This window comes from Prinia subflava, chromosome 17 (genome assembly GCF_021018805.1).
Source record: "Prinia subflava isolate CZ2003 ecotype Zambia chromosome 17, Cam_Psub_1.2, whole genome shotgun sequence".
NCBI classification, from domain to species: Eukaryota; Metazoa; Chordata; class Aves; order Passeriformes; family Cisticolidae; genus Prinia; species Prinia subflava.
This window is the reverse complement of record NC_086263.1, coordinates 10,244,345-10,257,293: the sequence shown is the minus strand read 5'-3', so window position 1 is coordinate 10,257,293 and position 12,949 is coordinate 10,244,345. Positions and strand designations below refer to the sequence as shown.

The 12,949-nt window shown below is 42.8% G+C and overlaps 1 long non-coding RNA gene across 5 annotated transcripts in view; it reads right to left on the bottom strand.

Moving 5' to 3' along the window:
- LOC134559594 (uncharacterized) overlaps positions 1-12,949 on the bottom strand; it is a 73,814-nt gene that overhangs the window by 15,283 nt on the left and 45,582 nt on the right. Inside the window, exons 2-3 of one of the 5 annotated variants that reach the window (XR_010082544.1) lie at positions 4,994-5,146; positions 2,034-2,143 (exon numbers count right to left, since the gene is read on the bottom strand). The exons of 1 other annotated variant lie outside the window; for it this stretch is intronic. This is a non-coding gene — a long non-coding RNA (uncharacterized LOC134559594). Of the gene's footprint in view, positions 1-2,033; positions 2,144-3,891; positions 4,039-4,084; positions 4,184-4,993; positions 5,147-12,949 lie in introns of those variants that run through there. 3 more of the 5 variants (XR_010082546.1, XR_010082547.1, XR_010082548.1) reach the window with 3 other exon arrangements.

Here is a 12,949-nt window from a genome sequence, read left to right as displayed (position 1 = left end):
CAGGAGCTCCTCTGGGGGGCATGGATGGCCTCTGATCCAGGGAGAGCATTTATGTAGATTAGAATTAGCCTCTGACAATACTTTTTGTTCCTTGCTGAATATCAGTTTATGGAATTTCATTCATGATTTACTTTGACCTTTAGCTGCAGTTGATACTTTCTTATACCAAAACTTGACACTTCATAAAGAAAAACTCAAGAAAACATCAGCCAGCAATCCAAACATCCACAGGAAGGGCAGATCTCATAAGGAACTGATAAAAACCATCCCCTTGCTGACAGACTGGGAAAATCCTCCTTACTTCAGACTCAAGCTGCCCAAAGCAGGATCTCCTGCCTTCAACACCACTGTTTATGCTTATTCTCTCTCAGACTGCTCAGGTCTTTTGGGTAACAGTGCTGCCTATAGCTGCCTTTGGGGAGATTTTTCTCCTCCCCATTAACATGAGTGAGCCCAAGCTACTCTGCCTGTGTGCATTCATGCATGATGTACAAATTTCAGCAAGTATCTTCCACAAGAACATTCTGCAAAAATCGTTTGCTGGATGCAAAAGTTCAGCAGAGAGAATGATCCACATTCTGTAATCTCGGTGTTAAATGGCAAGGAGACAATTACAAAGAAGAGGTTAAATACCTTTCACAATCCCTACAAGCTGTAAGGCTTGAAATGTTTGCCCTTAGAATTGTAACTGGGCAGCACAGGGTAAGAGTGAACAGAATGGAAAGAACCTGGGATCCCTGGCCCCTCACCTGTTATTTGCAGAAGGTAAAAGCACACCCTTTTTGTTCAAGACTCTCATGGAGTTTTACCCACAAAAGGAACCTGAAAATGTCTTTGATTATATTTAAATATTTCAGAGAGGTGACCAGACAGTGGAAGTTTAATTACCTTAAGACATGAGAGGGCAGAGAATTGAGGGCAGTGACAAAGAGAACGAAAAGGAGAAAAATGAACTTTTTTCCAGGACAATGGAATGTTACTATTTATGAACCTGCCAGAGAATTAGAGCTGAAATAATTCGACAGAAAAAGAGATTTTAATTAATGATGGTAATTCTTACGAAAGGAACCAGATTGCCAGCCCTGGAAACTGCCAGTTCATTTAATCCACAATGTCCACACAATCTCAATGAGACTATTTCAAAGATCCCCAGCACAGGACATTATCCTGAGCTGAGTTCAGTTTCTGATTGCTCATACATCTTGTCTTTTGCTGCAGCTGAACTTTGCAACATGAATAGTTGCTCACTAAATCAATCCCACGGTGCAAGCAGATCCTTTGACATGGGCCAATTGATCTCTAACAGCTTGAATCAGATTGTAGCAGTGACCAAGAATCACAAAACCTATTGAAATAAATGTAAAGCCACTTAGGTTCAAATGGCTGCTGCATCAGGGTCTCAGCCTGAGGAATTCACAGCAAATTGATCACCAGCTTCCTCCAATACGTAAGTAACCCTTTTAAAAAGCCAGATCACAGCAACAAGGACCAAAGAGGGAAAAAAGGAACCTTTCATTTCAGTTAACTTCTGATCATTCTGTTTAGATACATCAGTCCCTTCACCCCAGTCCTGATGAGTGTCATAGCTGTGGGAGATACCAAATATCAGATTTTGCAAAGAGCAGCAGCTGCAGAATTTGTTTCCAAACTGGAAGGTGAGAAAGAAACTGGGTTTTTTGAGTAGCTGATAATAAAATCCAGGAGTAATGAAACATTAGCAGAAGCCTTTTACCATCCACCTTTGCATCCTATTCTCCATGCTTTTGCATCTGAGTGGAGAATTCCACCTCCCAGAAGTGCTGAGCAGACTAACAGATTTGGGGTTCAAGTTCCCTGGTAGAAGGACAGCTGGCCTGGCTTGTCCCTGAAATTTGATTTCTGGTCCCCACTGGCTTAGCAACACAGCTGCCTTAAGCTAAACACCTTGCTGTGGTTCTCATAGCATCCTGTGGCACAGACAGCTACTTGAGCCTAATATGAAATAGATTAAGTCACATGTATCAAATTCACTTTAACATGAGTATTTCTATTACCTGGGTCAGAGAGTCTGTGCAGTCGCTCTTCAAAACCTGCTGTTATTAATTCAGCAATTACAGCTTTATGGTGGCAGGAAATCCTCCCTGTTTGAGCTGGGGCTGGGAAGCTGTAATTCCGAATGGGACATGACATGAATTACTGGACTGCTGTAATTTTTCAGCTTTTCATGCATTTTCACTGCATATATTAAAAATACAGTGAGTAATTCACTTTTAATTATGCAAATTCAAAGGCAGTAAGACAAGAGATGGATGAGTTTTTAAATGCCTGCTCTGCCTGGCCACCTGGGGTTAGCACAGAAAATCCACCAGCTAATCAGGTAACCTGACCCACCATGCTTCTGTTTGCCTGAGTGTACAAAAAAATTACCTCTTTTTAGTATTCTACACCATCACAGGAGCACAGAGCACAGGAAATAAATTGCCAAACGGGGAAAGCTGGGCACAGACAAACCTTCTCAACCTGCCTTTCCCCTTCCCTTAGGTGTTTAAGGACAGCTGATACACAGCTGCCCTCACATCTGACATCCCATAAAACCTTCAGAGGCTTTCAGGCTTTCAACATGCTCTCTAATTTGGTCATTCTCACCCACCATTTCTCAGTAAAAGGAAAAAATGCCCAATACAGATATTAGAAAGAACTTTTAATTATTCAAACTAGGTCCATAATGTCCATCAGCTTCCACATTCTCCACCTCTATCCTTGGCTCCCTTTCTGTTTCTTAGCAAAATCTCTGGCTGCAGCCAGCTTTTATATGCATGAGTCCATCCACAGGTCTGTGAGTCTGCTACACTGGTCTCAAAGACGTTGCTAAACTGTAAGATAGCAAGAACAAGTAATGATGTCTTGTTAAAAGTCTAGTAGCTGTATCTAATAGCTAAAGTGTTCAGTGTGGTAATTACAGAGGCGAGAGGCTGCTGAACATGTGCAAAAAAAGGAAATAATTGGAGTAGCAGTAATGCAAAAAGCATCTCCAAGCCTAGAGCAATTGTTATTTTGTCCTCCTACTGATGTGCTACTTATCGAGGGTACAGTGGTTAGAGCCCAGCTCTCTTTAATGAATGCTAAGTTCAGGTGTTTTCCGTGCAGAAACCCCAAGGCTTCACATCCAGTACATACAGGGTTTAGGCTGCAGAGATAAAATTACTCAAGCACCTTATTGCCTTGCCCTGAAAGATTACATCTGCCTCTTTTCCCTGGGAGCCCGGGAGAACTTTCATGCAAGCACATTAGCATTGCAAATCTCCAGCAACCTACTGAAAAGAGGGTGCTAAAGAAGGTGCTCACAAGACACTGCTGTGCCGAATTATTCGTATTAATATTTACAAACCAGGTGGAAACTTTTCATTTTCTCTAATCTCTTCATCCTGCTCTCTCCACCCAGAGATCTCACTGCCAGTTTCACTATTGCTTCTTTAAAGGTGATTTCTTGCAGCTTCTTCAGCAGCTATTCCATGTGCTGAATTCTTTCAGTACTTGCCTGGGTGACTATTACGTGGAGTTTCAAGAGCAGAAATATTCCTGAAGGGGAGTGGGTGGTTCAAGTGGGGTTTTTTTGCTGTCGTGTCCTTGGCATTGCTATTACAAATCTCACTCAGATATTGTATCTGCCCTGCAGCCCAGGAATTCTGCCTTATTCTCCATCTTTTTGAAACTCATCGCTCTGTTCTGGCATACCTGCTGATCACAGCCTCCTTAAATCTGAGCAGAGCTGAGCATTGCCTTCACCTTCCAGCTTCTACAGAAACCTTAGTCATGCATTAGTCACTCGTGGTCTCAGCCACTGCCACTGCTTTTAAAATGGTGTTAAACTCCTGCTCTTCACTGAGCGAGGCACAGAATTAGCTCACTTACCTGTTTATCTGCTCCACTTTGACAAAGATGTGTTTTGTTGGGCGGGGAAAAGCCACCAATTCAGTCATTTACCAACACCTATCCTATCCTGTCCCCTGACTGCAAAGCCATGGGGGGATTTCTCCCCCAGCCTCACCAGGGAGCACTTCTGGCTAAGATGGCACAGCCCAGGTGTGTGTCTGTGTGAACTCACCCTCAAAGCAGCCCAGGGAACTCAGGATCTGAAACACTGCATGGGAAAAGCAGCTCTGGCTGGCTGTGAACACGAGACTCTGAGCTCCCCTGCCTCCCAGTCGTGCTAAAGGGAAACCTGACTCTTATTTATAATCAGGAGGAAATGAAGACCACAAAACGAGATGATGACAGCATCATTAAGGATTTATTTTAAACTACAGAACAAAGCAGAAACAATATCTTGGCTTGATGGAGATTAAAGACTTGTGTGGATTCTCCCATTCTCATCTGATCTCTCCATTATGTAGCGAGGGTTCTCATAACTTTTAATTTGAATTCTGCAGTACACGTCTGCTGCCAGTTCTACCAACCAAAGACTGTACAAAGATCAGCTTGTAATGAGAGTCAGTTTAACCCCACTTATTTTCCTTGTGTCAGTGGTGTCATGGAGATCACTAATAAACTTGCATGTTAAGTAAAGTAGTTAATTGTGCTGCTGTACCAGGTTTAGACATAAAAGGCAGAATTAATAGCAGGTTTAAAGAAAAGCCTTAGAATAGGAGTCCTGTATGCAGAAAAGAGGTTAGTGTGAGTTAATGTCAGCTTGTAAATAGAAGGCATGGCTAATATTTGGTTAAAGGATAAGATTAGAGTGTTTGCTATTGATTTGAATGACATACCTATGATAGACAGAAAATAAACATTTTGATGGAAAGAAGTGACAGAAACACCAAGGCTGACCCTTGTGTGAAGTGAGGTTCTCCTGAGCAAACAGGGCCATCAGACTGGAAATATCCCATTCTGTGCTTGTCCCAAAGGGATTCCCATGCAGTTCATGGAGACCAAACAGGCACTTCAGGATCCATTTCTTCTCCAGCAGAGGAGAAGTGCTTGGCCCCAGCGTGGGTATCTACACCCAAACACTCACCTGGGGGAGGGGGATGGCCCCAATTCCTGGACATGGAGCCAGGGTTTGATTGAAACCAGAGCATCCAGGTCAGCAGAAGCACTGGAGGAATTTATGGGTACAATGGGGCATATAGCAGTTTTGCAGAGGTCTGGAGGGGTCTGCTGTTCATTTCTGGGGAGAAAACAACAACAAAACACACCAAAAAACCACCCAAACAAACAACAAAAACAAAGCAAATAACATTATGAACCTATTTTCATCCTTGGGCACCTGAATACCTTCCCTCAATGCCTGCTTAGAGCAAGGAGTGTGGTTGGCAGGGAAAGATTAGAGACTTTCAACTCACAATTCCTTTCTCAGCAATTATGCTCTTTCCCTTACTCAGGACAGACTGTAAAATGACTCTATTGTCCTAAAAGACTAAACCAAGGAAACAGAAATGTAAGTAAATGCTTTCTACGTGTCTGTTGCCATTTCATTAAAAACCCTATTGAACAAAAATGAAAGGTAGCCATAGGTACAAACCCAATTTTTTAAATTCTTTTTTGTTTGTTTTAGTTTTAATGGTCCAAGACATTGTTTAAACAGCAAAGCTATTATAGATTTACTTAGCTGATTTCTTTCTGAGTACACCAGAACCCTGATCCTTCCTACAATGAATTCTACAGAAATCAGCATTAGACACAAGTTACTGTGAAACCAAAGTGTGTTTGTGCAGCAGTAAAGAAGAAAGAATTGGGACAATAATGAGCAAATAGTAACACAGTTAAGGGTGCTGCTTTGCAGAGACAAGTGACTATTCTGAACTCTGAAGTGCCAATGTAATGAATCACAAGAGCCCACTGAAATGAGAGCAAACATATAAATTCTTCTTATTTCAATATGCACGAATAGCAAAGCAAGTTGGGGCTGTTAACCTCCACAGCTTGAGGACAATATGTTCATCATTATTGTATAGCACTTCCCTCTTCAGAAATTCACTCTTGATTGGTTTGGTGTTCCAGTAAAGCACAGTGTATACCTGAAAGGATGCTCAATATCAGGCAATGCTGAGTAGCTCATAAAAAAGTGGACAATTTCAGAAAGAAATAACGAGAAAAAGGAAACAAACTGTTGCAATTCACTATTGCTGACAATGCAATTATGAAAACACACTTTTTTTTTTCTTTTGCATGGATTTCATGGCTCCTCCTTTTTTAAAGAGCTTAAAGTTTTTGCCTTTTTCTCCTTCATCTACACTCCAGTTTCATCTCTACATCCCCTACGTCTACAGCTCCACCTGAAATGCAAGTACTTCTAGCTTCTCTACTCTGCTCTGAGCCATAACCAAATCTTATGTTGAAGACACACAACTGCCAGCAACTAAATTTGACTAAAAACTCATTAGAAGAACAGAGGCAGGTGGGCAGAGTGAGTTTGGTGAGGTTGGCTGGGCACACACCACTCCAGGTGACCACAGTGACCACTGCTCTGTCCTCTCCCCTGGGCAAGCCAAGCCAGCTTTACTCAGGGCTGGAAAAATACCTTGGCCAAAGCAAATTTTCCCTGGACACCCCTGAAGGATGAGAGGCTGCAGCATCTCCCTGCTGCCAGCGCTGAGGGGAAGGTCAGCCACGAAGGGAGGCAGAGCAAGGTGCTTCAGTGCTGTCCTTGTAGAAGCTGTGCTCCATGAACAAGTCATGCACTGAAAAATCCCCTTCTCTTTGCAGCTCTGAGTGACCACGGGGTTGCAGCCACACTTTGTCTCTCAGGACTGTGATTCTGAGCCTCATTCATGCAGAATTCACCCTTCAGCAATCCCCACAAGAGGCAAGCTCCACCAGCCAAGGTAAAATCTCAGGCCCTGGTCAGAGCTACACAAATGGCAAGAACATTCCTCCTTTAGAAAGAGCTTTGTTGGTGTGCTGAAAGTTTGGGGAAACAAGTATGTTATAACCTGGGTATGAAAGTGTAAATACTTAAAAATACCTTTCATTTTAGCCCTGTTAACAGTCAGTGGAGAGGCAGGAAACACAGAAAATGCCCAGAATTCTTCACCAGGCAATTGAGTCTTTTAGGAGATTCCTCAACACACCAACAGCCACTTGTTCAGTTGTGTTAGAGGAGGAGAAAATACCATAAAGCTTAAGAAGCATTTTGCTCAGGAAATCACATCTTTCCCCATTTTCCAGCTGACACATTGCATTGCAAGTCTGTCACAGCACATTTCCTCGGTGATGTGATGTAATGCAACTTTGCTGATGCAACCCAATCTGATGTGTCTAATGTGATACATCAGGTACAATATTTGGGAAGGTTCTTCTGAAAACAGCATCCGCAGAAGAGCATCTTTCCCCATCTTTGCCAATTAAAAGTGCCTTTCCAAAGAGTTGTATCACTTGCAGATAATTGCTTTTTCACAGGTAATTAGCAAATACAATTAGTTGTGGGAAAGGTTTGCTTTTCAGCAACTCACATGCACAAAAAAAAATGGGAGAACAGATGATCATAGCTGACATGTAACTGTGTTCCAGGGGAGCAGGACCCAAGTTGTTGTTATTTACAGGGCTAGATTGTGCCACTATTAAGTTGATATTTTTTCTCCCCCATTGACAAGTGAGAATTGAGGGTTTGGAGTTTTGTGTTTACAGATTTTCATTTAGGGCCCCAAAGTTTTATTCTGGGGGAAAATAACAGTAGTCACCCATTTGTCCAGAGATACATCAAAATTCACAAAAAAAATTAGGAAATCTCTATCAACGTCATGAACTCTTCAGTTTATTTTGGCAGATAAGTTTGCTAATTTCTGCAGAAGATAAGTATCACCCAAAGTGAAATCAAGCAAAGATACATCTCTCAGCAGACACTGGGGGACACTGTAGTGAATTCAGAGTGATTTATTCCAATGTTAGCACTGGACACTGCAGGCAAATTCAAGATGCCCTGAAATCCTCTCCAGTAGTTTCCAAACCCAGCTGCAGGTGTGGGAAACTGCTGGGTGTTCACATACAGGAGGGACACAGCCCCAGACCTCCAACAGCCCAGCAGGGTGAGGCTGATGGTGAGCACAGGAGGCTGCAGCTGCAGGGGAAGGTGCCACACTGAGCCTGGCAGCAGCAGAAGCCTGTGGGCAACCCCACACCTCTGCTGGCTCCCTTCACCTCCACAGGGCAGCAGAGAGATAAAATACACACAAGCCTTCAAAACTGGTTTAAAGGAGGCCTTCAAAGGAGGAGACAGCCCCAGCTCTAAATGTTTTCTCTCCATTTAGCACCTTCCCCTGTCCTGGCCAGGCCTTGGGAGTGTGACCTGCTGTGGCCAGGGACAGAGCAGCAGGGGACTGGCACAGACACAACACCAGGACATTTCACTCTCTGCTTGGGCTGGTTTCTCAAGTGTAAAATGTAATTCAAATCTCCATAAAAAGCTATTTGCTCCCTAGTCTCAGGGTTTTTACACCCAGTTTCAACCATGAAATCCAATTGGGAAAAAAAAAATAATAGTAAAGAAGCTTTATGCTCAAAGTCTGAAAATCCTGCAAGAGCATTCCAGTCTCAGGCTCAGCCTATCTTAAGAGGCATCTGACCACTTGTGTTTCTCTTCTCTGAAGGTGTGTCTTGACTCCCAAAAGCCACACTTTCAAAGCCCAGCACACGCCCCTTGAAATTCCAGATTTTTTTTTGTTATTTCTACACCTGCTGACCTCTTCTAACAAAAGGATCAAAGACAAACTTTCAGAATTTTGAAAACATGACCCAAAATGCACATGGCAAGTGAACAAATTCATCCCTGAAATGCTGAGTCCATGCAGCCCCTTGGGGCTTCTTCTCAGCTCTGGCCACTGATGGTATCACAAGTCCCTGTTTACAGCTGCCAGTCCAAAAGATTTTTATTATTCCTATTATTCCATAGGAGCAAAAATATTTCTCACCCTTCCTAACCTAGCAGTGCTGTCCTTGCTGATTCAGATTAGCTGATAGCATGGATCCTGAAAGGTTTATTTCATTATCTGGACTTTCTTTTTCACTGTTTCATTTTCTCTCCTTGCACATGTGAGGTTTTTTCTCTTTTATGGAGGCTTGTATTTAAAATTATCTCAAATCACTGAAGGATTAGCAATGAGCAAAGAGACTTTCAAAAGTTTGAAATTTGGCCTTCCTTCAGGATAAAAAGTTGGATCTATATCTAAATTTTCCAAGTTGCTTCAATGTGAAAATTTATCAAAATAATTAGAACACATTGCAATTTCTGACACCAGTTTCTAGTGAGCTATTTCAGGAACAGCTTTCCTCATGTTCTAATATTTTCTAAATTAGGAACTGTAAGTGGAGTAAAAATACAATAATTTCTGAGTATTCTAATCCAGAAGTAGGTAAAACATTCCATTTTTGCAATTTCTAACCCCTCAACTAACAGCTTTTACAAGAAAACATGCAATTACAATTCATATTTCCTCCTCTGTCTTACTGCATTGCCATAAGTTCCACAGGTATAGGATTAGCTGGGAAAAGATCTTTTACTAAACACAAAATAAGTTTTTAACTCATATGTTTATGATGTAAAGCTTGAAAATACGATCTCTGTATATTCTGAGGCTTCAGAAATGAGACTTGTTATCTATTTTATCATTTGCTACATTTCATCCTTTCTTTTCTAAAAGATGTTAGGTATTTTGGGAGGCTTGAAATCATTCTGAAGGGGCAGGAGTGATTTATGTGTTACACCTGTGAATTGCTCCCTGCACCCAACAGGCTGCTATGCATCACCTGTCAGATCCTGCACCAACCATTTTATCATGCTCCAGGCAGGACTGAAAAGAGATTTGCCCAACCAAAACCTCCCTTTGGATTTTTCAAATTTTCTCTCCTGGCATCTGATATTATCAAGTGTGACAGAGTGCTGCTCATAAAAAAAAAATCCGCCCCACTTTAAAATCTTTCAGCTGTCCCTCATATCAATCATGTTTTGCTTTTGTTAAATTCAGGCCACATGTCTGTGTCAGTGAAATCAGCCACTCTGTGTGAAGAGCACGGTGTGGCTGCATTTATTCCTCTAAAGAACAAAGTTCACCTGATATTCTGCTTTATGTTGGGAGAAACGATGGCATGGCCATCTGCCTTCTAATTAAGATTATTGTATCTCAGAGACCAGGAAACCTCATCTGTATCTATTCACTGTCACATCTGTGGCTGGGGAAGGGGGAAGGAAAATCTCTTTGCTGCTCAGGGACTTGGTTTAGCAGGAGTTCACTGACATGGGAGCCAGTTATCTGCTTCAATATCAGGTAACAGCACCACCTTCTGCCAACAAGTTACCATCTCTTTAGCGAATTATTAGGTCCATTTTCTCTCTGTGATTTCAGTAGCTTTCTTGAACGTTTCTGATGTAGACAGCAAACCTTAGACCAAAATCCTTAAGGCTATTTCAAAAGACATCAAGCTGTCCAGAAGAGACTTAAATGAAATCATAGAAATTTGCTTACAAAAATACAATGAAACTAAAAGTTCTAAAGCTAAAAATGGTCTGGTTCAGCAAAACATTTAAATACACACTTAACTGCACAGTACCTAAATAAATCCTCAAATGTTCTTTGCTGAAGCAGGGCTTGATGTACCTTTGCAAGATTTCCAGTCCTGCTCCTAAACACTTCCATGGCATTTCCAACAAGATTTGGGAGGCCAGGCAGGACCACAGCACCTGGCTTAGTCTGAAAATAACATCTGGTTCCTATTTTAGCTTTCATCCTGTGCCAAAGGGGAAATATCAGAAGCAACAGGAGGGAAAGATGGAGCTCCCAGTAAGAGAGGCATGAAAGGAGCAGGTCTGTCCTGCCCAGGTGGGAGCTCAGCTTTCCCTCCCTGTAGTCCTGGAAGGGTAGGGGTGCAGGTCCCAGGCTGCAGGTGAGACCCTGTGTGCCAAGATCTTGTTCCTGTGGCACACACCAGGCGTGTCTGCTCAAAGAGCTGCTGCCACCAGCCCACGGGGACACAAACACCAACAGGGAGCTGCTGGCAGGGGCTTGGGGTGATGGGACAAGAGAGAATGGGGGGACAAGAGAGAACAGCTTTAAGCTGAAGGAGGGAAGATTTAGATTAGGTGTTAGGAGGGAATTCCTTCTGGGAGGGTGCTAGGGCCCTGGCTGAGCAAAGAAAGGGTGGATGGCCAGTGGGTAATGCTGAAGAAAGGCTGCAGGGTGACTTGTCTCAAAGCCAGCAGTTGTTGCCTCAAGCCCTCCTGTCCAGGGAGCAAAACCAACAGCAACACATCATCCTGACTCTTCGTTTTTCTCTGATTTCACCTTCCACAGTTGGAATGGCAAACACACCTGGCCATGCTGGTGATGGAGGATTCAGCTTTGGGGAACAAACACTGCTGGGAAGCCTTGGACAAACTCTGCTTTCTGACACTGCAGCAGCTCAGAATGCTACAAGCACCCAGTGCAAAACATCTCTTCTCAACCACTTTCCTTGAAATAATCAACCCTTTCCAGTGCTATCAGTGGAAACACAGGAAAGAATTAGCAGCAGGCAGGCTGCTGCACCTGCCAGCCATGCAGATGAGTGTACTGAGAGATGGGAAGTACTGCATTAAGCAAAGTAACATCTGCCATGGGCTGCTCTCATATCCTCTCTCCCAAGGGAAAAGTCAGAGTAGAGAGGGTTTGGTTATGGATTTTGATCATCTAGGGCTCTCTGTCACATGAGCTGGAAACTTTTTTCCCAGTGAATTCTTGCATCATGTTTGTAACTGCTCACTGCACAGGCAGATCTCGTTTGGAAATGCAAACAGGGCCTGTCAGCAGGGAGAAGGCTGGCGCTGGGAAATGCAGCACATTTCCAGGCAAACTGCTGTCACTACTCCTTAAAGCCAATTCTTGGTTTCTAATAATGCTGAGGGGATTTTTAATTGGATTCTGGTGTTTTCCCTGACATTCAGCAGCAGCAATGCCTGAGCACTTTGTGGCACTAAGCTGGGTGACAGAACTGGGTAATGAGACTTACAGTGCAAAATGGGGGCATTAGTTCCTGGGAAGGTAATTGAACAGCCTCTGACTGAGCCTGCAGAGAAAACCCACTTCCCTTTTGCTCCCTGTTTTACAGATTGTTTTCCATGTTTCCTCGTGAGCCCCATGCCCCTGTGAGTTATAATCTGGGATGCTGAGGGGGTTCCACATCTGGTGTAAAACTATTGGCACTTCCTGCAGTGAGGACGTGTGGAGTTCAGTAGATGTACCCCAGTCCCCAGAGGAGGTGCTCCTACATCTCCTGCAAGATATTCCCATGTAATTTTCAGGGAAAATTCTCCAAACTGTGTGCAGAAAGTTAGAGTGGGGTCTTTTAATAGCAGAAAACCTGCCAGGGAGAAAGCAACCTCTTAAATTTAGATGCATAGGAACTATTTATTAAGTCTTAACATCTCCATTTATGTTTTCTTTGTACTTTGCAGTCAATGATTGCCCTGCTTTCAGCTTAAGTTAAATGTTTCATTTTTAGACTAAGTTTCAGAGGGGTGAATCTTACACAATGTATAATATAGCTACCCTTAAGAGTGATTTAACTGTAGGAAATGTCCTATTTCCTGACAAGATGGTCCCTCAGTGTGGGAAGCACACCTAGCTGCCACTGGAGCCAAGGGATCTGGGAGGGATCATGTCACCAGACACAGAGATAAAGAATAAAGCACTGAGGACCCAATCAATAAACCAGTAATTAGGGCTGCTTGGCAGATTGGGGGTGTTTTGGTACTTTACTTGTGGTTTTTTTTCCTATGGATTTGGAAGAAGTTTGCTTATCTGAGTTTTAGAACCATTTAAATGAATCCCAGTTCTGTTCAAATCAATGAAAGTCTTGGTGAGACAGCTGTAATTTTATGTGCATGTGTTTTAGTAAATTAGAGGGTTTAGGCTTAAGGATTCACTTTAGTGTAATCTACTACAAAGATAAGTAGAGCCAGATGTAGTGTCTTATAAACTGCTGGACAGTTCAACTGGAATGA